Source organism: Nannospalax galili, unplaced genomic scaffold (genome assembly GCF_000622305.1).
Source record: "Nannospalax galili isolate Female #2095 unplaced genomic scaffold, S.galili_v1.0 scaffold1383, whole genome shotgun sequence".
NCBI lineage: Eukaryota > Metazoa > Chordata > Mammalia > Rodentia > Spalacidae > Nannospalax > Nannospalax galili.
In genome coordinates this window covers 103,219-127,869 of record NW_008350357.1, presented here as the reverse complement: position 1 = coordinate 127,869, position 24,651 = coordinate 103,219, and the positions used below count along the sequence as shown (strand labels likewise).

At 38.0% G+C, this 24,651-nt stretch overlaps 1 pseudogene; it reads right to left on the bottom strand.

The window, feature by feature from the left end:
* The window catches only part of LOC103745667, a 52,905-nt pseudogene extending 44,757 nt beyond the window's left edge, over positions 1-8,148 (bottom strand).
* Positions 8,149-24,651: the final 16,503 nt, after the last annotated feature.

Sequence of the window (24,651 nt, the reverse complement as noted above, 5' to 3'; positions counted from 1 at the left end):
CATGATCAAATAATTCAACAACTCTAAAGAACACAAAAACTAAGAACTAACTGAACTCAGAAGACAGAAATAAACTCTTGACTGAAATTCAAGAAAACATGAAAATACAGCTGAGTGAAACCACAAAAACAAATCAGGACTTGAAAATGAATTTACAAAAGAGATAGGAATATTGAAGAAAACCCAAGCCAAAATGAAGATGGAACTGAAAAATTCAGTAAGCCAATTTGGAAAGACAAAAGAAATCCTCACAAACAGAATGAATGAAATAGGAAATGCAATATCAAGACTGGATGTCAAATTTGAAGAACTGGACTGCTTAAGGAGAGAAGATGAAAATTTTTAAAAAAGATGAATGGAAAAGGTAGAAAATGTGGTTATGAAAAGACAAAAATTTTTGCATCAATAGGCATAGAGGAAGTGGTAAAATCTCACATCAATGGCATTGACCAGATCTTCAACAAGATTATAGCAGAAAACTCCCTCAAATTAAAGAAAATCATACCTGTACAGATAGAAGAAGCACACAGAACACCAAATAAACAGGGCCAAAACAGAAACGCCCCATGACATATCATAGTAAAAACACTAAATGTACAGGGCAAAAAGAGGGTATTTAAAGTTGCTAGAGGAAAACAGGTTAAAATAAAGGAAAGCCCATTAGAATTACAGCAGACTTTTCAATGCAAATTATGAGAGTCAGAGGAGCCTGGACCAAATTATTTCTGCTTCTAAATGACCATAGATGACAACTCAGAATACCAGACAAACTGTCTATCATAGTCAAAGGGGAAAGAAAAAAATCTCCCATGACACAAATAGTCTGAAAGGATTCATGTCCACAAAATCAGCCCTACAGAGAATGCTCGAAGCAATACAAAGGCATGGAGAAAGTAATGGCCATACTCAAGAAGTTATAGAAAGAAAAAAAATGATGGTATCGAATACAGAAACACAAAATAAGACTAAGATCACAAAGAGAAAATTTCAGTAACAAATCCATGCCTTTCAATAATAACCCTAAATATCAATGGCCTCAACCACCTAATGAAAAGACACGATTAGTTGACTGCATTAAGAAAGAAAATTCATTTCCCTTTAGTCCGCGAGAAACTCATCTTACCTCCAAGGATAGGCAGGCACCATCTTTCAGTGAAAGGAAAAAAAAAAAAAAAAAAAAAAAAAAGTTCCAGTCAAGTGGAACCAAGAAACAAGCCGGAATTGCTAATTCTAATTTCTGACAAGATAGACTTCAAGCAAAATATAATCAGAAGAGATAAAGAAGGTCACTATATTCTAATCAAGGAACATCAACCAAGAGGACATACCAATCATGAATATATATGCATCAAATTCTGATGTGCATAGTTTCATAAACCTGTACTATTGGACTTCAAGATATAGATTAGCCCAAACTGAATAACAGTAGGTGACATCAGTATCCCACTTGCTCCATAGACATGTCATCTGGCTGAAGAATAAACAGAGAAACATCCAAATTTAATGATATCATACATCAAATGGACCTAACATACGTCTACAGAATATTTAACCCGAGCACCAAAGAATCTACATTATACTCAGCAGCCCTTGGAAGTTTCTCTAAAATAGACCACATAATGGGGTACACACACACACACGCACACACACACACACACACACACACACACACATGAATTCTCAACAAATACCAAAAATTTGAAATAATTCCATGTATTCTTTCAGACTACAATACTAAACCTTAAAATCAACAAAAATGAAGGCTCTATTAACTACAGGAACTCACGAGGATTAAACAACACACTCCTGTGCTGGAGAGATAGTTCAGCATTTAAGTGCACCAGCTGCTCATGCAGAATACCTGGGTTTGATAGAAAGTACCTACATGGTGGCTAGCAACCACCATAACTTTAGTTCCAGGGGAATACAACATCTTCTTCGGACCTCTACAGGCATTGCACAACATGGGTTCACTTACACCCATGCAGTCAATACACTCATACACATAAAATAAAAATAATGAATGAAAAAACACACTCCCAAATGATGAATGGGTCAAAGAAAAAAATCAAGAAAGAAATAAAAGTATTCCTGGAACTAAATGAAAGTGATAATACAACACGACAAAACCTATGGGACCATTCAAAACAATCCTAAGAGGGAAAGCATAGCTCTAAGCAGCTACATTAAAACATAAGAAGGAGCACATATAAATGATTTAATGGTACAGCTCAAGAATTTGGAAAAGTGAGTACAAACCAAGCCGAATCTGAACAGGTGAGAATAAATTAAAAAATCACTATACAAACCAATGAAATAGAAACAACAACAAAAAAAACAATATAAAGACTCAATGAATCTGAGTTTTTCTTTGAAATGATAAACAAGATAGACCCTTAGCCCAACTACCAAAATGAAAGAGCAAATCCAATTCAACAAAATCAGAGCTAAAACATGAAATATCACAACAGAGACCAAAAATATCCAAACATTATAAGGGAATTCTTTAAAGCCTATAATCTATTAACTTTGAAAATCTACAAGTAATAGAGGAATTTATAAACTCACGAGGTCCTAAAAAGTTAAACAAGGAGAGATCAACAGCATAAACAGACCCATAACAAATAAGGAAATCAAAACAGTAATACGAAGCCTCCCAATTAAAAAAATCTCAGGCCCAGGCGAATTTAGAGCAGAATTTTACCAGATTCTTAAAAAGATATACAACCAATACTATTTAAACATAGAAACAGAGAGGGAACTCCCAAACTCTTCCTATGAACTAGTTTTATTCTAGTACCAAAACCAGGTAAAAATACAACAAAAAGAAAAATATATGTACAAATTCTTAATAAATAAAGATGCAAAAAGTCAACAAATTACTTGCAAACTGCATACACACCCATCAAAAAGATCACCCACCATGATCAAGTTGTCTTTATTATAGACGCAGGGATGACTCTATATACATAAGTCAGTAAATATTCAAAATTATGTAAATGGAGTAAACACAAAAATCACTTGATCATCTCAATAGACTCAGGCCTTTGACAAAATCTAACATGAATTTATATTAAATGTCCTAGAAGAAGGAATTGGATTGGATGGAACAGGCCTCAGCATAATTAAAGCTAAAAACAACAAACCGACAGCCAACATTATTCTAAATAGAGAAAAACTGGAAGCAGTCCCAGTAAAATCAGGAACCAGGCAGGACTGCCCACTCTCTTAATTCCTTTTCACTATAGTGCTTGAAACTCTTGCTGGAGAAATAAGACAAGAGAAGGAAATTAAAGGGACACTAACATGAAAAGAACTGATCAAATTATACTTATTTGCAGATGACATGGTATTTTACATGAGACCCCAAAAATTCCACCAGAGAACTTCAAGAAATGATCAGCACTTTCAGTGAAGTGGCAGGTTATAAAATTAGTTTACAAAAATCAGAATCCTTGGGGACTGGAGAGATGGCTTAGTGGATAAGTACACTGGCTGCTTTTGCAGAGGACCTAGGTTCAATTCCTAGCACCCACATGACAACTGAAAATTGTAACTCCAGGATCGGGGGATCGGACACCCTCCTCTGACCTCCACAGGCATTGGATGACACTGGTGCACTTATATACATGTGGGCACTACACTCATTCACATAAAGTAAAAGCAATAAATATATTTTTTTAAATCAGTAGCCTTTCTATATACCAACAACAAGCAGTCAGAGACAGTGGTCATGGAAACATTCTCATTCACAAAGCCCTCAAAAAATGTAGGAATAAACCTAACAAAAGACATTAAAGATCTCTACAATAAAAATTTTAAATCCTTAAAGAAAGTGATTTAGGAAGACACATGGTGATGGAAATTCCTCCCCCACTCATGAGCGGTACAATTAATAGTGTGAAAATGACATCCTACCAAAAGCAATTTATAGATTTAATGCAATGCCAATCAAAATACCAATGACATTATTCACACAATTAGAAAAAATTCTAAAATTCACGTGGAACCACAAAATTCTTGGACAGCCAAAGCAATTTTAAGCACAAAGAGAAATGCTAGGGGAATTGCCATACTGAATCTCAAAGTATATTACAGAACTCTAGTCATAAAACAGCATGGCACTGGCACAAAAGCAGACTTATAGATCTGTGGAACAAAATGGAAGACCCAAACATGAGTGCATGCAGTTTCAGTCACCTGACATTTGACAAAAGTGCCAAGAGCATACCCTGGAGGAAAGACAGAATCTTTATCAAATGGTGCTGGTGAAATTGGATCTCTGCCTGTAGATGAATGAAATTCAACTTTTATCTATCACCCTGAACACAAGTCAAATCTAAATGGACCAAAGACCTTAGTGTGAAACCTCAAACTATGAAATTCTTATAAGAAAACTTAGGTAGTACCTTACAAGATATTGATGCAAGAAAAGACTTTTGAAATTGGACACAGTTGCTCAGGATTAAGGTCAACAATGGAAAAGTGGGACCTCATTAAGCTAAAAAGCTTCTGTACAGTAAAGGAAACAACCAAGGAAGCAAAGAGAAAATCCACAAAGAGAAGATAATCTTCACCAGCTACATATCTGACAGAGGATTAATATCTAGAATATAGAAAGAACTAAATAAAAAAACTAAGAATAAAGGAAACACATGACCCAATTAAAAGATGAACAATGGATTTGAACAGAGATATCAAAAGAAGAAATAAAAATAGATGAGAAGAACTTAAATGTTCCAAATCCTTAGAAATTAAGGATATACAAATAAAAATCACTTTAAGATTTCATCTTATCCCAATCAGAAGGGCTAAGATCAAAAGAACAAATGACACAAAATGTTGGTGAAGTTTTGGGCAAAAGGGAATGCTTATTCACTGCTGGTTGGATTGAAAACTCATGAAATCACTATGGAAAGCAATGTGGAGAACTCTTTGTAAACTAAAAATAAATTTGCCATATGATCTAAGTATACCACTTGTTGGCATGTACCCAAAGGGCTCATCCTACTGCCAAGATACCTGTGAATCTATGTTTGTTGCTGCTTTTATCATAATAGCTAAGACATAGAATAACCCTAAATGTCTCTCAACATACAAATTGATAATGAAAACGTGGTACTTTTACACAATTGAACTCTGCTGAGTGGTAAAGAACAATGAAATTATGAAGTTTCCAGGTAAATGGATGGAACTAAAAACTAATATACTAAGTGAAGTAACACAGACTCACTAAAATAAGTGACTTTGGTTCTCATTTGTGGCTTTTAGTACTATACACTTTATGTGAGTATATATATTCTGATATAACTGAAGGAGCCGAGAAAATGGAAAGAAACTATAAAGGTAATGAGAAAGAAGGAACACAAGAGAGGATAGTAGGAGACAGGTGTTAGCAAGGGTGAAATAGGTAAAATGAGGGTATTTAACCTTGAAGAAAGGAAGACGGTTATACAATGAACTATGGGGATAAAGAGAATGAAGTTCTCAAGAGACACAGGATAATAGAGACAGGTATTATAAAGGGGGAAAATGAGGGTACTTTACTTGGGGAAAGAGGAGAAGGGGTTAGACAAGGAGAGAGAGGACAGGTAAATAATTCTTAGGTGGTGTGACAAAATAGCTGAAAATGCATGAATTCAAAAGTCAACTAAGAAATATACATATGAAATCTGTACATGAGTGCATATGGATAGATGAAGTTTACAAAACAAGAAACACACTGACAGACAGGGAGAACCTCCCTTTATGTTTTTGTCAAGGTAGTCCAAAAAGTCTCTAAAAATAACATAGGCTATTGCTTCAGTCCTTGATTTCCTCCCAGAACTTGAAGGTAAACCCTATTGCTGAAGACAGAACATAATTTGGACACAGGACTTGGAGTAATGGAGCTGGAACTAACTCAGAAGACTCATTCCTCAAGAGTGGCTCTCATAATTAGGTCTGCTAAGAAGAAAATCAATGGTCCAACCCCAGCTTTAAAGCTTAATAACCACAACAAACTACATCTGTGTAGTAGTGGCACTTTTATTTTGGGGGTAGCCAGCAACTATGTAAATGGAGTTAAAGCCTGCTTAATGGTAGGCAACAAAGAAAACCACACAAAGAATCAATCTAAGAGCTAGTTCTTTGAAAAAATAAACAAACCCTTAGCCCAATTAACCCAAAGAAAGAAAGAACAAATCAAAATCAACAAAATCAGAGATGAAAGGGAACATATCACAACAGACACCACAAAGATCCAGAACGTTATTAGGGAATGCTATAAAAATCCATATTAAATTTAAAAAATCTAAAAGAAATAGATGGCTATGTAAAAATCAAGGGAACCATCAAAGCTAAACCAAGAAGATATCAACAGCTTAAACAGACCCATAACAAATAAGGAAATTGAAAGATTAATACAAAATCTCCTGATTAAAAAAAAAAGCTCAAGCCAGATGGATTCACAACAGAATTGCACAAGACATTTAAAGCATATCTACAACAAATACTACTTAAATTATTCAAAAAGAAATAGAGATAGAACTCCCAATCTCCATCTATGAAGCCAGCATCACTCTAATACCAAAATTAGGTAAACACATAACCAAAAAAGAAAACTACAGATCCATATCCTTAATGATCATAGACACAAAAATCCTCAACACTTGCAAACCACATATAGACACATTAAAAAGATCATCCATCATGGACAAGTCAGCTTTATTCCAGAGATGCAGGATGGTTCAGTATACATAAGTCAATAAATGTTATAAATCATATAAATGGACTCAAAGACAAAAATCACATAGTCATCTCAAAGGATACAAAGAAAGCCTTTGACACAATTCAACATGCATTCACACTAAAAATCCTAGAGGGAATTGGACTGGAGGGAACATACCTCAACATAATTAAAGCCATATACAACAAACCCATAGCCAACAAACATCATTCTAAATGAAGAACTGGAAGCATTCTCATTAAAATCAAGAACCAGATAAGGTTGTCCACTAATTCCACTCCCTTTTTATATACTGCTTGAAACTCCTGCATGAGCAAAAAGAAAAGAAGGAAATTAAAGGAGTGTTAATTGGAAAAAAGTAAAATTAATCTTATTTTCAGATGATATTCAGGTTATACATAAGGGATCCCCAAAATTCCACCAGAAAGTTCTTAGAAATGATCAACACTATCATCAAAGTGGTAGTTTATAAAATCATTCTACAAAAATCAGTAGCCTTTCTATATACCAATAGCAAGCAATTGGAGAAAGAATACATGGAAACTCTCCCATTCACAACAGCCTCAAAAATATCTAGGAATAAACCTGACCAAAGACATTAAAGATCTCTACAATGAAAAATTCAAATCTTTGAGAAAGAGATTGAAGAGAAGGAAGGAAGAAACTCCTGTGCTCATGGATTGGTAGAATTTAATTTGTGGAAATGATCATCCTACCAAAAGCAATATACAGATTCAGTGAAATCCCAATCAAAGTCCCCATGACATTCTTCACAGAATTATTAAAAAAATGTTCCTAAAATTCATATGGCATCACAAAATACTGCAAAGAGCCAAGGTAATCCTGAGCACAAAGAGCAATGCTGGTAATATTACCATATGAGACTTCAAATTCTATTATAGAGCTATAGTCTTTAAAAATACCATGGTGCTGATATAAAAACAGACTCATAGATCAATGGAGCATAATCAAAGACCCAAACATAAGTACATGCAATTTCAGCCACCTGCAATTTAACAAAGGGGACAAGAACACATACTGGAGGAATGGCAGCATTCTTCCAGTGGGGGGAGGGGGGAGAAATGGAGGTCTTCCTCTGTAGCTCAAAGGTAATAGAAATATTTAGACATTGACTCCAATGGCAGTTGGAGAATGTTCTTCCCTATGAGGTAAGCCAGTTTGTGTGCATAGTGGCATGGTGCAAGGACTTGGATGATACCTGGTAAGTTATAGTACATGTGGCAGAGTTTTTGGGTTAAACACTGACCTTGATCTGGATACAAGCCTGTTGTAGTGTAGATAACATTATAATGAATGGGAGTAAAGGTTCTGTCCTGTGAAGTCTGACTCACAATGTAGAAGTCATACCATTCCTCCCTGATCACCACCTGGTCAACCACTGTCCCTGGAGGTGGATTCATAGGAGCCTCACTCAAAAAAACCTGGTGTTGATTCATTTCTTCACCACAATGAAAATTATCTGAATACAGTGCTTACACCCATGCTTAAAGAACTCTACCATCTGTACCATTTACCTGTCCAGCAGGGTCTGAAGCTGGCTATCTCCCACTCCTTCCCTGTAAACCACCAAGCTCTATGGTGCCTTCTATACATTTTTAAACCAGGAATCCAAGGCAGCTTTCAGACAGCTCTTTACTCCACTTGCAAGCTCCTGCTCAGGCTCCTGAAAGAGACATTGAGAGTGCCACTTGGTCAGTTCTTCATTGGTGCTGGCCACAGACACTGCAATCGACTGCTGCCAATTCACGATGTCATGGAAGCAACTGATCCAGATAAACATTGTATTCTTTATATCTGTGTCCACCTTCCAGAGTGCTCCTCCCATCTTGCAGTTCATCTGCTGGGCAATCTTGACGGCTGTGGTTCTCAGGGTCTTCTCATAGTGCAAGGTCTCTGCCACCACACACTGGCTGGGGACCAGGCACTGAACACACAAGAATCTTTTTATCTCATCATATCTCTGTTTCCCATGGTCAGCAGAATACAGACCACCGTATATGTATTTGTTGTGACATGCTTCTTTAAAGTTTCTTTGTAGGACTCAGGGTCTTTGTCAACTTTATATCCATTTGCCTCTCTCATGTCTATGCCCATGACTGCAGAGACTTCCTTCAGATTCCACAGTAAGGAGTTGTCCTCAATGGAACAATACTCAGGATAAAGGATGGCCCAGTTATTTAGTGGCATTGGTCCAAGTAATGGTCTGCTTTTTGACTCTCTCAACCAAGTTGATAGCTGTGTATCGGTCATAAATGAGGATTTTCCTCTTTGATAGAGCTCTATTGTATCCAAAATTCTTTCTGAGATGTGCAAGCACGTGGCATCAAACTTCACCTTCCAAGGTCAAAATTCATCTTGAATGTTCAGATTTGTCTCTTTTTCATGAACTCTTTCAACACCTTCTTCCAGCTCTTTGGGCACATTCACATTTGTCTAGTCAGCTGACTCATCAGTTTATGGTTTGTTTGTATGTCACTGGTTAGTCCTGTGAGGTAGCACAGCTGAGGGACCAGCAGCACAGTGTCCTGGGGGATGCTCCTCTGGCCCTTTCTCCATCTGCTCTGGCTCACCAAGAATGGCTTATTCATGTCTGTGATGATGAGGCTGTATTGCACCCTGTAGTAGTCTACGAAGGAGATCACGCTGCTATCAGATTTTTTTAAACACATTTCTGGGACCCTAATTCTAATCAATATCATTGATTCTGTATATTTTCTTGTTGTATCTCATAAAAACAATGGATCCAAGCAGCTGTTCACACTACAAGATTCAGGACTCCCCTATCAGCTTTCTCAGTTATGAGGTCATAGACAGCTTTCATCTGGAGCAGGCTGTGAGTTACATCAGCACACAGGGTGAGCATATTCTCATACAGCAGGATTGAAGTGTTGTAATTGTGCTGGATCTGCATTTTTGGTGCCATTAGACGAGTTCTCAAGTTGCGGTCCTTGAAATCCAACTGTTTCAAATCTGTGCGCATCAAAGTTCTCCTGAAGAGAATATTACAATAGCGTAGCCAGTCTAGGTGCTTGGGGTGGAGTTCTTTGGAGAGTTGGACCCTGATCTTCACAATGTCACCACCTTTGGTTTGGCTGACAAGCTCCATATCCGAATGTGGTAGCCTCTGAGATAAGAGCAAAGAGCGTTCTTTGAATATATGGCATCTGCCAAGGGTTGGCTCATGTCTGAGCAGAAAACTCACACAGGTATTTATGTCCTTTATGTCTGGTCTGTAGTCAACATTTTACTTATATGCAATGTCGCAGTTATAGGTTACTCAGTAATGGTTTGTAGACTTATCGTTCTACCTTTTTTCCCTCTTTTTGAAGCTTGAACATGACTCAACTTCTTCCTGGTAGTGGCAGCATCAACAAATTATTCTGGCAAAACTGGATCTCCACCTGTAGAAGAATGAAACTAGACCCTGATCTTTCACTTTGCACAATAGTCAACTCCAGATGGATCAAAGACCTCAATACAAAACCTGAAACTCTGAAATTGTTAGAAGAAAACTTAGGCAGTACCTTCCAAGATATAGGTGTAGGAAAGAACCTCATTAAATTAAAAGGCTTTTGTACAGCAATAAATAAATAAATAAATAAATAAATAAATAAATAAATAAATTTAAAAATAAAAACAACCAAGGAAGTGAAGAGAGAACCCACAGAGTGGGAAAGAATTTTCATCATCGACACATTGGACAGATGTTTAACATCCAGAATATATAAAGAACTCATAAAACAAAGAATCAAGGTAACAAGTGACCCAAATAAAAGATGGGATATGGATCTTAACAGAGAGTTCTCAAAAGAAGAAATAAAAATGACAAAAAAGCCTTTAGAAGTGTTCAACACCCTTAGTAATTAGGGAAATGCAAATCAAAACTACAGTAAAAATTCATCTTACCCCAGTTAAACTGGTTAAGATTAAAAGAACAAATGATACCAAATTCTGGAGAGGATGTGGGGAAAGGGGAACACTCATTTACTGCTGGTGGGATTGAAAACTCATGCAACCACTAAGGAAGGAAGTGTGGGGAATTCTTAAAATCTAAAAACGAACCTACCATATGATCCAGTTATATCACTCTTTGGCATATTACTCAAAGGACTCCTCCTACTGCAAGGACACTTGTATATACATGTTTGTTGCTACTCTTTTCACAATAGCTAAAAAATGGAAGTACTCTAAGTGTCCCTCAACTGAGGACTGGATTATGAAAATGTGGTAAATTTGCACAATGGAGTTGTACTCAGTGGTAAAGAAAGATGAAAACATGAAATTTTCAAGTAAATGGATGGAACTGGAAATATTTATACTAAGTGAAGTAACATGGTCTCAGAAAAAGAAAGGATGTGTGTTCTCCATCCTTTGTAAATCCTAGCACCAAATCCATATAAGTGAGTATATATCCTGATGTAACTGCAGGAACCAGGAAAATGAAAGGAATCCGGGAGGTAAGGAGATAGGAGACTGGGAGGGAAGAACAGTAGGAGACAGGTGTTACCAAGGGGAAAATGGGCAAATTAGGGGTATTTAAGTGGGAGGGAGAGTGGGAGGGTTGTACAAGGAACTATGTGGGTAAAGGGAAAGAAGTAGGTCAAGAGAGGGGGGTATTATCAACGGTGAAATGGGGAAAATGGGGGAACTTTACCTGAGGAAGCAGGAGGGAGTGTTACATGGAGAAAGAGAAGAGAGATAAATAAGGCTTACTCAGCATGAGAAACCAGAGGGAAATATATTAGTTCAAAAACCTACTGAAGAATTATGCATACAATATCTCTGCATGAGTCCGTGTGTACATCTGAAGGCTATGTAACAAGAAACAGAGCCAGACAGGAGAAACTTCCCTTTGAGTTGTTGGCTAAGGTTGTCCAAGAGACTCCCAAAATTGCCCAGGCTATTGCCACAGTCCTTTTTGGTCTCCCAGAATGTGAAAAGCAAGTCCTTAGTGCTGAAGACAGGACATATTTGAATATAGGGTTTGGAGAAGTTGAGTTGGAACTGAACTGTAAGCCAACTCCCTGAAGGCTAGCTATCATAATTTTGGAAAACACTATGCAAGCTGCTAAGGAAGAACATCAATCAATGGTCCATTCCCAGCTTTACGGCCTAATGATCACAACAATTACGAGCACAGCAAACTATATTGTGGTAGTAGCGGCACTCTTTTTCTTGGGAGTAATCAACAGCTACCTAATTGGTTTTAAAGCCCACTCAATTAGTGAGGACTCATGTGTGGGGCTGAAAACAGAGCCAAATACACATGGTTGGAGAAGTCATAGAACACATCCCTAGACAAATGTGATTTTGTACTATGTGCTAAATATGGATCATTGTATTTACAGACAAGAATGCCAGTCACCTCTCATCAAAAAAGCTTCTCTTGCAACAAATGGCAACTATTAGAGTTCCATTAACAGGTCACACACAGAGATTCCCTGTGAGATGCCCAATCTTAGGTGACATATCTGCAATGGAACCTCTACACCTAAGGCTCACAGAACATAGTAGAACAAGAGAACAAAAGAATACTCATGCATGTCTCAACTCTAATCAATGAAGCTCCCTCCATGAACACAAAAGGATACAGATGGCCAAAGTGTAAAGAAAATTGTAGGTCCTTAGACAGGACTCCTATATTAAACATCACCCACCCGGAGCTCAGGGACCATTGTGGAACGGGGACAGAAAGATCATAAAAGCCAGGGGAAGAAGTGCATGGCCATACTGAAATAGTCTTACAGGCTCCTGGGACCTTGCACATAGGAGCCTACAGCAATGTTGTCAACATGCTCAAGACCCATGCAAATCCAAGCAGACAAAAGCTCAGCATAGAACCGTGGAAATGGAGAGAAGGACTCCGTCTTAGTTAAAGAGCTATTGGCAGCAGCAGCTGATTACTGCTGTGTGAGGAACAGCTGATCTTAAAGGAGGGACTCTAGATAAGTTGACCAGATCTCAGTGCATTAACTGGCACTGAGGAACTTTTGGGGACACTGACTTGACTCTATAGTCGTTAACATCAATGACAGAATTCATGAAATTCAGTGGGGGGTGGGGTCTATGAGAGGTTGCCAATGGGGAAGGGAGTACAAAGATGTTCTGTATGAAACACACATAAATTCAATAAAAGAAAAAATATTCCAAGAAAATTCTTCACAGATATTTAAAAAAGCAAACATAATCCTTATGTATTGAGGGATGCACTAATCTATGGATATAACAATAAGTCATTGTGAGTCAGTTTATTACTACATTCATTTAGGAGAATAATAGTAGGTTCTCCCCTGGGGCCTACAACCTGTCTAGACACAGGCTCTTGGCCCCAATAATGGTGGCAGGTATGTATCTTGTGGAAGTGACCTTAAATCAAATTTAAAAGTAATTGGTTACTCCAATTATTACATAATACATGTGCCTCTTTTGCAGCAGTGAGCATATCTCACAGGGTTCATAGCTGGATAAGACTTGTACCTTGCATAGCATGGTCCAGCGCTATGATAGCTAGCTGGTAAGGAGGGAGGTTCAAGAACAGTAGCATCTAGAATTCTATGTCTCAAATATGTGACTTCTTCATTAATAGGTTTTTACTGCCAGTTTCTGGTGGGTAACCAAGAGCATTGGCACTAGCCTGTAATGTTTGAACGTCTATGTACCCTAGCTGGCCAACAACAATAAAAGAGGTATCCCAATCATGACATGGAACTTTGATTTGTTAGCCTGTCATTTCTAGAAGGGGTATTATCATTCAGTATTAGGATAACTTCATTTATTCTATTTTTATATGTGAACATGTATACATTTTAGGAAATTTCTGCAGTAGTAGTTTTTCATAAGATCTTTTAAAAAGTTGTTTAGCTTTAGTTACCCACATGCTCCCTCTTCTAGCCTCACCCTTCTTCAGTGCCATTTAACACTATTTCACTAGCCCCCTTTACTGTCTTTGTCACTTCATTGTATCTTCACTCCCTTGAAAGTCCTGGCCATCACCTTACTAATTTCCTGACCTCCATGCATATACCAAATGAAACCAACATGTCAGAATTTTCATGCCAGCATCCCCAAATGAGAAAAAAAGTGGAATGTTTGTCTTTCTGTGTCTGTTACCTTACTCAGAATGATTTTTCCTACTCTATCCATTACCTGAGAACTTCATGATTTCATTTTTCTCAACATCTGAATGATATTCCACTGTGTAAATGTAGCATATTTCATTACCGACTAATTGGTTATTGGACACCTGGTGGTTCCATTTCCTGTTGTTTGCTGGTACAATATTCTATTGTAATAGAACAGCAATGGCCTTGGAATCCAGTCTACCTCCACCTCTCAGATAGGGGATTCTATTTAACTGGTCTCACTCCACCACGACCCCATATGACCAAAATGGGAAGGGCCTTTTGCAGTCATTAAAACCACTCCCCCTGCAGCCAAACTGTAGGGGCAGCCCTCCTGGGTCCATATTTCATGCCTCAAAAAGCACCCCCACCTTTTCCAAACAATCTCAGATGGCCCCATTTCTCTAAAAATACGGAAACTTCCACCTATAACCAAATAGAATAATTCCACCATAAGCCCTTGTAATGGCTTTCATTCTGTAGCAGCTCTGATTGTTCCTGATGCAACATGAACTATGGCTGGTCGCACACATATCACAGTATTTGATCAACTACTGGAAGTCTTAGAAGACCTCTGACTACAAGGAAAATTTATCCCCTTCACCACAGATCAGATACAATTCTTCACTTTTTCTCCTTACATCATCCTCTTCCTTCCATCTTCTTGCCAATTCTCGAACTAATACCTGGCCATGACACCAGTCTGGGGCATTCTTTTCACTCACCCCTTGATTTCGGCTCTAAACAGCTGTATGCCACTTCCTAGTTGAACACACCAGCTCCTAAAAGCCACCACTCCACCTTTTCTTCAACTGCTGGCTTTGTCTTTCCACTAGGGTCCAATAATTACTTGGCTGTCCCAACACCTCTCTCCTCATACATCGATTCCCTCATGAAATTACAATTTTTCTAATGATTCATCCATTCCCAAACCCCATACCCATAACTGACCTTTCAAAAGGACTCTGCCTCTTCTGCCCCTCCCCAATCCTCTACTCTTTCTGCGACCCTGAAGGATGGGCTCTTGCCCTCCTCTATTTAATCAACTGAACTAGTATATTTTCCATCCTTACTCAGCTTACTTTCATAAAATATTCCCAGTCAACAGACACCCATGTGGAATTCTAACCACATCCGACATTCTCCTCCTCTCACAAATTCCTTTTTGTTATCCTGCTTCCCCAGTTCCCCCTCTCCCTCAACCTTTATAGGTAATCTTTCCACCTCACTCTGCAATCACACCCTCTGAATCCACTCCCTTCCCACCAAGTAAGTACCTCTCCAAAGACAATCTATTCACCATCCTACAATAAAACAATGGTAAATGGAAAACCTCCTTCTGGTTCTCTGGACATCTGCTGCCTAATCTGTTCCTAGACGCCTACCCCACCACTTTCTGTTGAACTAATGTTTCTCTCTGTCACACCACCCCTGCCACTCTCTGATGTGTTGCAGTTCATCCAATTCCGCTCCCAAATGCAGGGTCTTATCCCTCTTTGACACTGACAATAAAACTTTCCCACCCACCCAACTGACTTTCAATTAAAATGCATCCTAAACACTCATGTCCCTTGTCCCCTCTTCCACTACCAACCTATCTAAGTGGCAACCCTATCAGGTGAGTACTTAATTTGGAAAAACAAGATTACAGTCCAACCTGATTGGTTCACAATTTCAAAAATCATATCTTGTCTCCTTACACTATCATGCTTGTTCTGCCTCAACTCCTCAGGAGTTTTCTTCCCCTGGGGTTCCTCCACATATGCCTGTCTCCCTGTCAACTGGTCTGGTACTTGTACCCTAGCCTTACAATACCTTGACATCCAACATCTCCCAAACAACCAAACAGTCTCTGTCCCACTCATGACATCCCTTCCATCCTTACCTTCCCCCTCCCACCAAGAAGTTCCCCTCAACTCCTTCCTATTATGGGCAGACTGGGCAATTCTTCTACCCTTGGCACAAGCATGGCTGGAGTAACAACCTTCATATGTTACTTCTAACAGCTATCTAAATACCTTTCAGAATCCCTAGGTGAAATTATAGACTCCATCACCACCCTCCAAACTTAGATAGGCCTTCGAATGCAGTAGTGAATATGACTGCAGAAGTCACCCCTGGGATCAAGTCAGAACTATGTTCCTGCTCCATGCCACCAAAGATCACTCTTATGCCCTTCTTCCAATGGACCCTATGAAGACCCCTCTCAGGAAGAAGAAGTTGGAATGACATACAGTCTCCATACCCCAATCTATTCTTCAGGTTCTGGAAGAAGGGAGATGGGATAAGAGCAGAGCACGAAAAAGGTGGCATCTAGAAAGGTGTCTTTCCTATCTTCATTTAGATCAGTCTTGATATATCTGCTCAAGTGACATTTTTCCCTGCGTAGATTTCTCTAAGGGTGGGAAAAACCTCAGTTGAGGGGGCTTCTGCCATTATATGTTAGCCTTGGATTCAGGAAAGGTCCAAACTTTCACAAGAGTCTTGTCCTCTCCCCCTCCCTTTTTCTATTCAGGTGCAGGTGTATGTAAAAGACTGATGGCCACCTAATTGGAGACCCAGATGGGCATCTTATCCCTTTCACTGGTGACCTTGGTGTGGATGTCCTCAAAAGTTGTTTTTAATGTCTAGACTCACGCACAGGTGTTATGTCTCATCCAAGTCAATGAGACCTGGAGAAAGAGCAAGACCTGGCAATGAGCAAGACCTGGCCAGACTTCCTCAGAGCCTTTCAAAACATTGTGTGCTGGCATTTATTGTCCCTCAAGATCATCTTGCTAATTGACTGTCCTAATGATTAGACTAATTTTTTTGTTCACCATCAAAATTCCACTTACAGTTTTGGGTTCTAAGATTTCTGGACTGAGCAACTAAAATGGCATGACCACAAGAGGGCGGGATGACATAATCCACTTCATTTGAGCAGGCTGTGATAACCTGCTAGAGAGGAAAAGTCTCTCTCATAAGAGAACACCCAGAGGGAGTGGCGGGGGCCATTTCCCAGAAGAGGAAGATTGTGAGTTGTGAGGCAATTTGGGGGAAAGAGAAGGATGGGAGAGGACCTGTGCTCACTCCAATCATAAGGAATACCATTATTTATTTTTCTGCTTTCAGACACCATGTAGTAAACAGATCTGTGTTGCCAGTCGAGTTTCATGGGCATCTTTCGCCTTTGCCCAGGACATAAAGGAAATCTAAGTCCACAGGGTAATTAGTGAAACAAGTAGTTAAGAAGGGTTTTTTTCTTTTCTAGAAAGCATTGACTCCTCCCTTGGGCCCACAAGGTAACTAAAAAGAGAATGGAGGTCTGACAGATCTGCCTTCATTTTGTGCGTGTCTCATCTACTTTACCTGAAGGGTTAGATCCATTCTCCTTAACCTTTCCTCTTGAGTTATCTTGGGTTCTGGGAGCAGCAGAACCTTCCAGGACAGACCAACCCACAGAAGAGGATAATCATTCATGAATGTGAGGCTATACCCTCCATGGCAAGTGATCTCCTGGTGGGCTAGACCATACCTTGGCTAAGACTGTTTTTAGTTAGCATACCTCTTGTACCTTGCCCCAATTCTTCCTCTATTTGTACCTAAAACTCATGTCAGAAACTTCAGGACAGACTTTAAGTCATTGGTACCCTTTCATTGTTTATCTTCACAATGTGGTCACACTGAACAAAGCTCTATGCTTTTCACAATTACTCATCTCGGTGTATTGGGGATAGGTGGCCAAGTGTAGCTTGTTAAGGCTGTCAGAGTACAGGCTTTTGTACCACAAATTCCAGTAACATTAAGAGTAAGGGTGGTTGATATAACTTGCCAACAAAAGGGGAAGTCTCTGGATCAGAGAACTCTGCTGGCAAATAGTGACATGGGGTATGCCCGCTGGGTTGGCCTTCACTATTACTACCAGGCACTGTGTGGAATTTTCTGGGTGAGACAAAGCAGGCAAGCTTTAAACTGTTATAAATACGTTTGCTAGGAAAATACTTAAATCAATTACAGCTATAAAACTTGATTTTCCTGTTGTTGGGCTTTGAGCTAATGGTGTTAGCCTTCTGTGAACAAGCAATCACCATAAGGGTCCACACACAGTGGCCATCTTTAACCCAGAGATACAATAACATGTCATTTAGTCAGACACTCTGATGAATGACAAGTTTTGAGATCAAGTCTATTCAATTTGAAGAACTATCACAGTTCCAAGCAGCAAGGTGAGGTTAACCAGCATTATTAACCCAAATTTAAAGTGTTAAGTGTCCTATATAACCAAGCTACTGCTTCTGAGATTTTACATAAGAGAGATAAAACCATAACTCCATATGAATTCATATGCGTGAGTGCTTCAATCAAAACATGGAATTGACCCAAAAAACCATAAATGAGGTGCAATAGCATAGCAAAATGTGATGAACTACTGGTCGAAATAAGAGCATGGCTGAATTTCAAAATAGATTTTTCTGAGATTTTTTTAAAAAGATGATAAATGTAACAGAAGTTCTTGTATTTGTAATTTTTAACTCATTATAGCGGAATCACACATAGCATGGAGATGCAATATATCATTTTCCCAAAATCATTTATTTCTCAAGGGGGAAATTCAGTCAAAATCATCTCACATAAATTTCATGCCCTCTCTACAATTTATGAATATGCCCTGGCCTGAAAACAAGGGACTTTGCTTATTTATATCACCCACCTTAAAAGAAAACAGCATTATGAACACACAACTATTCATAGTTCTTGCTTTATGCAATTTTAATACATAAATTTCTGTTTTATAAAAATACTAATTCATTTGATACTTAATGAATTATTTATTGACTGAGTCAATGAGGTGAGAGGATGTCAGAGTTCCAGCATATAATAATGGTCTCTTGAAAAATAAGATAATTTCAGTGTTCAATTCTAGCTTGAACTCTGTATGTATAAGAGGTAGTGTTTAAGAAAGGTAACACTATCACCATCATTATCTTCATATTCATTGGCAATATTTGACTCCTATTGATACTGAGTTATATTACTTTTTTATTTACAGAATTGTAGATGCCTTACTTGATCAGTGCTGAAAAACTGAGATTAGACCACGAGTCTGCCCCCACTCCCCCCCAACTTCGCTTTGCCACTTAGGAGCATTTTCACTAACCTCCTCAGGACCTTTACTGGAAGTTCACTCTTTGAAGTTTATACAGTGTTTCCATATGATAAGTGCTGAAGCAGTGCAAAACGCATAGGAAATTTCCCATCATAATAGTAAGAAAACAGCACAGTGCCCCCAAGGCTATGGTGACTGGACCAGTAATAGACCTCCTTTGATGCATGCACAAACAGGGAGAGCGGCATGACAACTTATTCCCATCATTCCAGAAAAACAGATGTCATATCCATCTTCCCCAGTACTCTGGGAATAGACTCCCCCCTCAAGCCTCTGCATCAACAAAACCCTGAAGAAGTCTGTTAACTCTTAATGAGTTAAGTGTCAGGGACTTGTTAACCATTAGTGAACAGAGTGTTACTATCTTTAAGGTTCAAGGGGGTGGCTACATGCTCCCCTCTCTTTTTTATCTTATTTATAGCAACATATGCTTCAAATCTATTAGTAATGTGGGATACATAGCTTTAAAAAACATTGCAGTAAGCAAGGGATAATGAATAATTGTCAGAGAACAGTTATGGCTGGTCCCAGAAACAAGTGAATCGAGGAAAATTAGTCAGGTCAGTCCCTGGCTTTGCCTTTATGAATTAAAAAAACCATATATTTTATTTATTATTTTTATTTTATGTGTATGAATGTATTGCATGCATGTGTATAAGTGCACCCATGCCTTGCAATGCCTGAGGAGGTCAGAAGAGGGTGTCAGATGCCCTGGAACTGGAGTTACAAATGGTTGTTAGCCACCATGCAGTTGCTGGGAATCAATCCTGGGTTCTCTGCAAGAGCAGGCAGAGCTCTTTACTGCTGAGCCATTTTTAAAGTCTCCCTTCATGAATTGTTGGCAGTATTAAAGCAACACATTCTAGGAAAATGTTTACTAAATGATGTTTTAGTAATAGAAAATTAATAGTGGTTTGTTTCTGTAGTCAATGTGTGAATATTTTCATTTTTTGATAAATCTGTTAACACCTGTGCAGAGAGGCTGGCTGCTTTGTTAAGCTGCAGGCCAATTGTGAAACTTCTCTTTGTAACCTTACTACTAGACCTGGAAAAGGTAATATAAAAGCCACCATAGTCACAATTTGACTGGGACATAGAGAGACAATTGGCCATCACAGTTGTTGGGGAGGCCCGATCAACCCAATGAATTGGTTTAAGGGATGGTTGCAGGACAATATTCCAGAGAAACTGATAGCTTGAAAACTTTGTCATTACATAAAAAGACCCATCCCACAGGGAGTCTCTTGCTAGTGGGCAAAGCGGTGTGTTCAATATAACAATTTTAAAAATAGTGAAATAGAAATACAATCAATACAGAAACATCTTGGTAAAAATGACAAAGGAAAGTGGTAATGAAACTCGGCATGAAATACAATCTAGTCTTGGTAACACTAACACATTTGTTATATCTTATAGAGAAGTCCATGAGGTTATTAGCTAATAGTTGGTGTACTGAGTTTCCTTTTTGTACATAGAATGTATTTTTTATTCATGATATCTACTTCTAGTTGAACCTAGAAATTTTGTTTGTCCATGGATCCCAAGGAACCCACAATGAGACATATTTGAAGCAGTGCTGGAATGGATGGTATCCTTAGAAGCTCTGCTTTTAAGTTTAGGACATCTATATTGTCCTGTATCTTGAACACAGGCTGACTTTTTGTAAATTTTAAAATTGTTATCATTTTAGAATGGTTAGTGATATTTCTCCAAAGGCCCTTTATATTAACCTAATTTTTAAAAATTTTTATACTATTTAATAGGCTCCATCACAACCTCAGAGGATGAAAAAGTACAATTCAATACCAGAGGAGACCCTACCACAGCAGGTCCTACTTGGACAATAGAAAGCATACACACACTCTGTGTAGTACAGACATGAGTCAAAGCAAGCATCATTTAGAACATAGTCATAGGGAAATCTTCACACCTGGCCCTTCTAATTTGACATTCAGTCTCCTGAATGAGTTTCTTTATCTGGCCCCAGGAAGGGACAGCAGCTTGTTGGGTATGATGCCTGCTCTCATCTGTGAAGATGGAAATGCACATTTTCTTGAAAAGGGCCTCCAGGTATTTTATACAGGCAGAGCTTTGGCATTTCATGGCATGGCTTTGGTCATCATGCAAGCACCCAGAAGTCCTCACCATGATCTGTGAATGTACGAGCATAACCCTGACCACATATTTTAACTTGGTCAGGTTTCCATTCAATAGAGATTAAATCTTTCCCACCAAACAGGTTGTAAATTGAGAGTGAGGGTAGCTTTAGCCCATTGCCATTGGGCATCAGAGCATCCCTGTTCACCCAAAATTTAATAATTAATGGCATAAAGAGCCATGACCAATTGCCTTTATGGGTGGAATTACAGTAGCCTGGCCTTTAGTATTGTATGGGATTTTGGTGCCATGTAAAATATGCCAATCACCGCCCCAAAAAAAGGGTAAAGTGAATGCTGGTATAAGTGGGAGCATTATTCGTTTTAATACTACAAGGAAGGTCTAGGAATACCAAAAGTGGTTATCATATGAGTGATAACATGAGTAGTCTTTTTCCCTGTTTGGGCAATGGCTCAAGTAAACCCAGAGAAAGTATCAACAGTAACATGAACATTTAAAAGACGTCTAAAAATGGGGACATGAGTTACAGCCATCTAAAGTTAAATTTTATGAGGTTGAAGACCTTGTAGGCTTGCTCCTTTTGGAAAGGAAAGGGTGTGAAATGTGACAAAGGAGGGGTATGAGGTGACAATGTTTTGTGCCTGTGATTATGTCAAAGAAAATTTATGGCACAGGATAGATGTCAGAGCATACATTAAAGCATGCCAGTGTTGAGTCTTTTCCTGTAGTCACAAGGGACAATAACTGATTAGTCTATTCATTTACTTATGATAGTGGCCCCAACAAACTTGAATGAGAATAAATGTGAATAGCATACATTGGGTATTTCTGCTGTCTCACCAAAGTTTGGGTCCATAGGAAAAGTTTAGAGATAGGGTTACTTTTATTTTTAAAATTGCTTGTAGTTTTTAATAATGGCAGAGATGTAGTAACATACTGTGAATTTGTCATAAGGAAGTTTAATTAAATCAGTAGGAGACAAACAGGGAACAAGTTATTTTGTTGTGTAGACTTACAGGATGTGTGTAAAGTTTTGAGGTATTGTGGAATATTTTTGGAATTATTTAATTTGTAAGTGTAAGACTATAAATAATTTGTTTTGGGAATAATAGTAAGTTAAAACATTTAGAAAATTAGAATAATTTGTTAGAAAAATTTAAATAATATATAGCTTTTAATTTTTTATTTTGTTGTTTTAGAAACATTTATTATATGTTACTAGGAAAATGTAGGCAATTACTAGTTAGCTTTTGTGATTAAATAAATAGGAGCTTTTTAAAATTTTGGATTTTTGAATTATTTGTATTTAATTTTTGAAAACAATCATATATAATTATATTTGTATTTTAGGAAAAAGAATGAATACAAATATCAAGGAAATAATAAATATTTATGAAATTAAAACTAAAATCATAAACATTTAACTTAGAAATGTATATACTTATAGTAAAGGTTAAGTATAACTTTATTGGGTGGCTGATATATAATAACTGTAATGATTTTAAAAAGTAAAAAATTGTGCCAGGCGTGGTGGCACACACCTTTAATCCCAGCACTCGAGGCAGAGGCAGGCAGATCTCTGTGAGTTAGAGGCCAGTCTGGTCTCCATAGTGAATCCAGTCCAGCTAGGGCTACAGGGAGACTCTGTCTCAAAAAGACCAAAAAAATGTATAAAATTGTGAGATTAAAATTTTTTGGCTTAAATACTTACCTTGGTCCCTTAACAATATTTGAACTTTTATGAAGTATTAGTAGTACAAAGCTTTAAGTATTAATTTTGTGTTTTTAAAGGACTTATTTAATAGGTTATTTTGCAGTGTTTTAGCTTTTTGAAGATGTGGTTGGGGTATGAATACTTGAAATACAATAAGATAGCATGTATGTACTTACAAATAAAGTCATCATTTTAAAAAGAGATTATATATTGGAAAAACCTAAGGAAACCATCCTGAAAGGATAAACAGTGGGCCAGAAGTAAGAAAAACTGAATAGTAGCTTATTTGATAATAATGTTTTTTTTTAACTCTTTAAAGGCAAGCAAGAAAGCATAAGAATATTCATATATGACTTTAGGGGAAACCTGTTTAGAATTTTATTTGTAGAATATTGACTAGAGCACCACACTTGATTTTTTTCCACGTAAGAAAAATGATTGGAAGAGAATTTCAAAGCCTTGTAGCATTTTTCCTTTGAGTAGTGTTAATATATATTTTTGTCATGTTTCCTATTTCAATTTTTGAACTAGAAAGGCAATAAAAACTGCAAGCTATACATTTTTCCCATTCTATTCTAATTTAATTTAACATTAAATATATTTCTTTTAAAATAACTTTTATTGAGCTTTTTTTTGGGTTGACCATAAGTGAAAGATTTATTTAATCTTATAATTGATTTTTCTTTTGCAATACATCATAGAGTACAATTACAGAATTACGTGGATAAAGAGTGCAAGGAAGTAGCAGAGGTGGGGTGGAAAAGATGGTTCAATGAGTAAAAGTATGCACCAAAAAAGCCTGAGTCTGATCCCCAGAATCCACTTAAAGGCAGAAGGGGAGAACCAACCATACAGTGTTTTCCCCTGACCTTCACTCATGCGCCATGATCTGCACACCTATACACACATCATACACACATGATAATAATTGATAATAAAGCTTTAAAAAAATAGTAACAGAAGCTAGCATTTGTTAAGCACTATCTTCGTGCCAGTCTCAGGACCAAGTACTTCATCCACATCATGTCATTTCATCTTCCCAATAACCCCATGAGGGTGATTTTAGCATTTTGTAAATGAGGCACTAAAGCTCCAAATTATGAGTTTACTTACCCAGGATGGCACAGCAAGAAAAATGGCAGCACTTGATGGGAAAAGGAAGAGCAAGTTAAACCTAAAGCAAGAGGAGTGATGCAAATAATAAAGATAAGAGTAGAAATAAATGAAAAAACCTATAAAAAGCAGTGACATTTTTAGAAGATTCTTTGAAAAGATTTATTGAGCTTTTAAAATTTCATACATTTCCCACTCAAATCCAGACCCCCTCCTCCATTCATATTTCCCCTGTGCCACAGAATCCTGTGCACTCTGTCATACATGCTGAGTCCTATTCATTCAGGCAGTTTGTATCCAAATGTCCTTAGTGTAAATATATCCACTGCAGTCTAGTCAGCCCATCCAGTAGTTATATGTAAGCCATACTCTCACTCACCCAGCAGAAATCATTCTCAAATAGTTCTCAATCTAGTCTTGGCCCACCACCTATTTCTCATCTCCCCTTTGGGCCCTTGTTTAATTGAGCTGACATGGGTCCCGTGCTCAATGCAACTGCTGCCACAGGCTCACCTGAGCAAGCCTCCAGTAGCCTGGAAGCCTCCACCTCCCTGTGTTCATGAACCAGCTCAGGCTCTTACACTCTTTCCACCTCCTCTTCCTCAATGGTCCCTGAGCCATGGGTGGGTGATGTTCCATATAGGAATCCCATCCTACACTCCACAGTCTCTTATTCTCCAAAACTTGA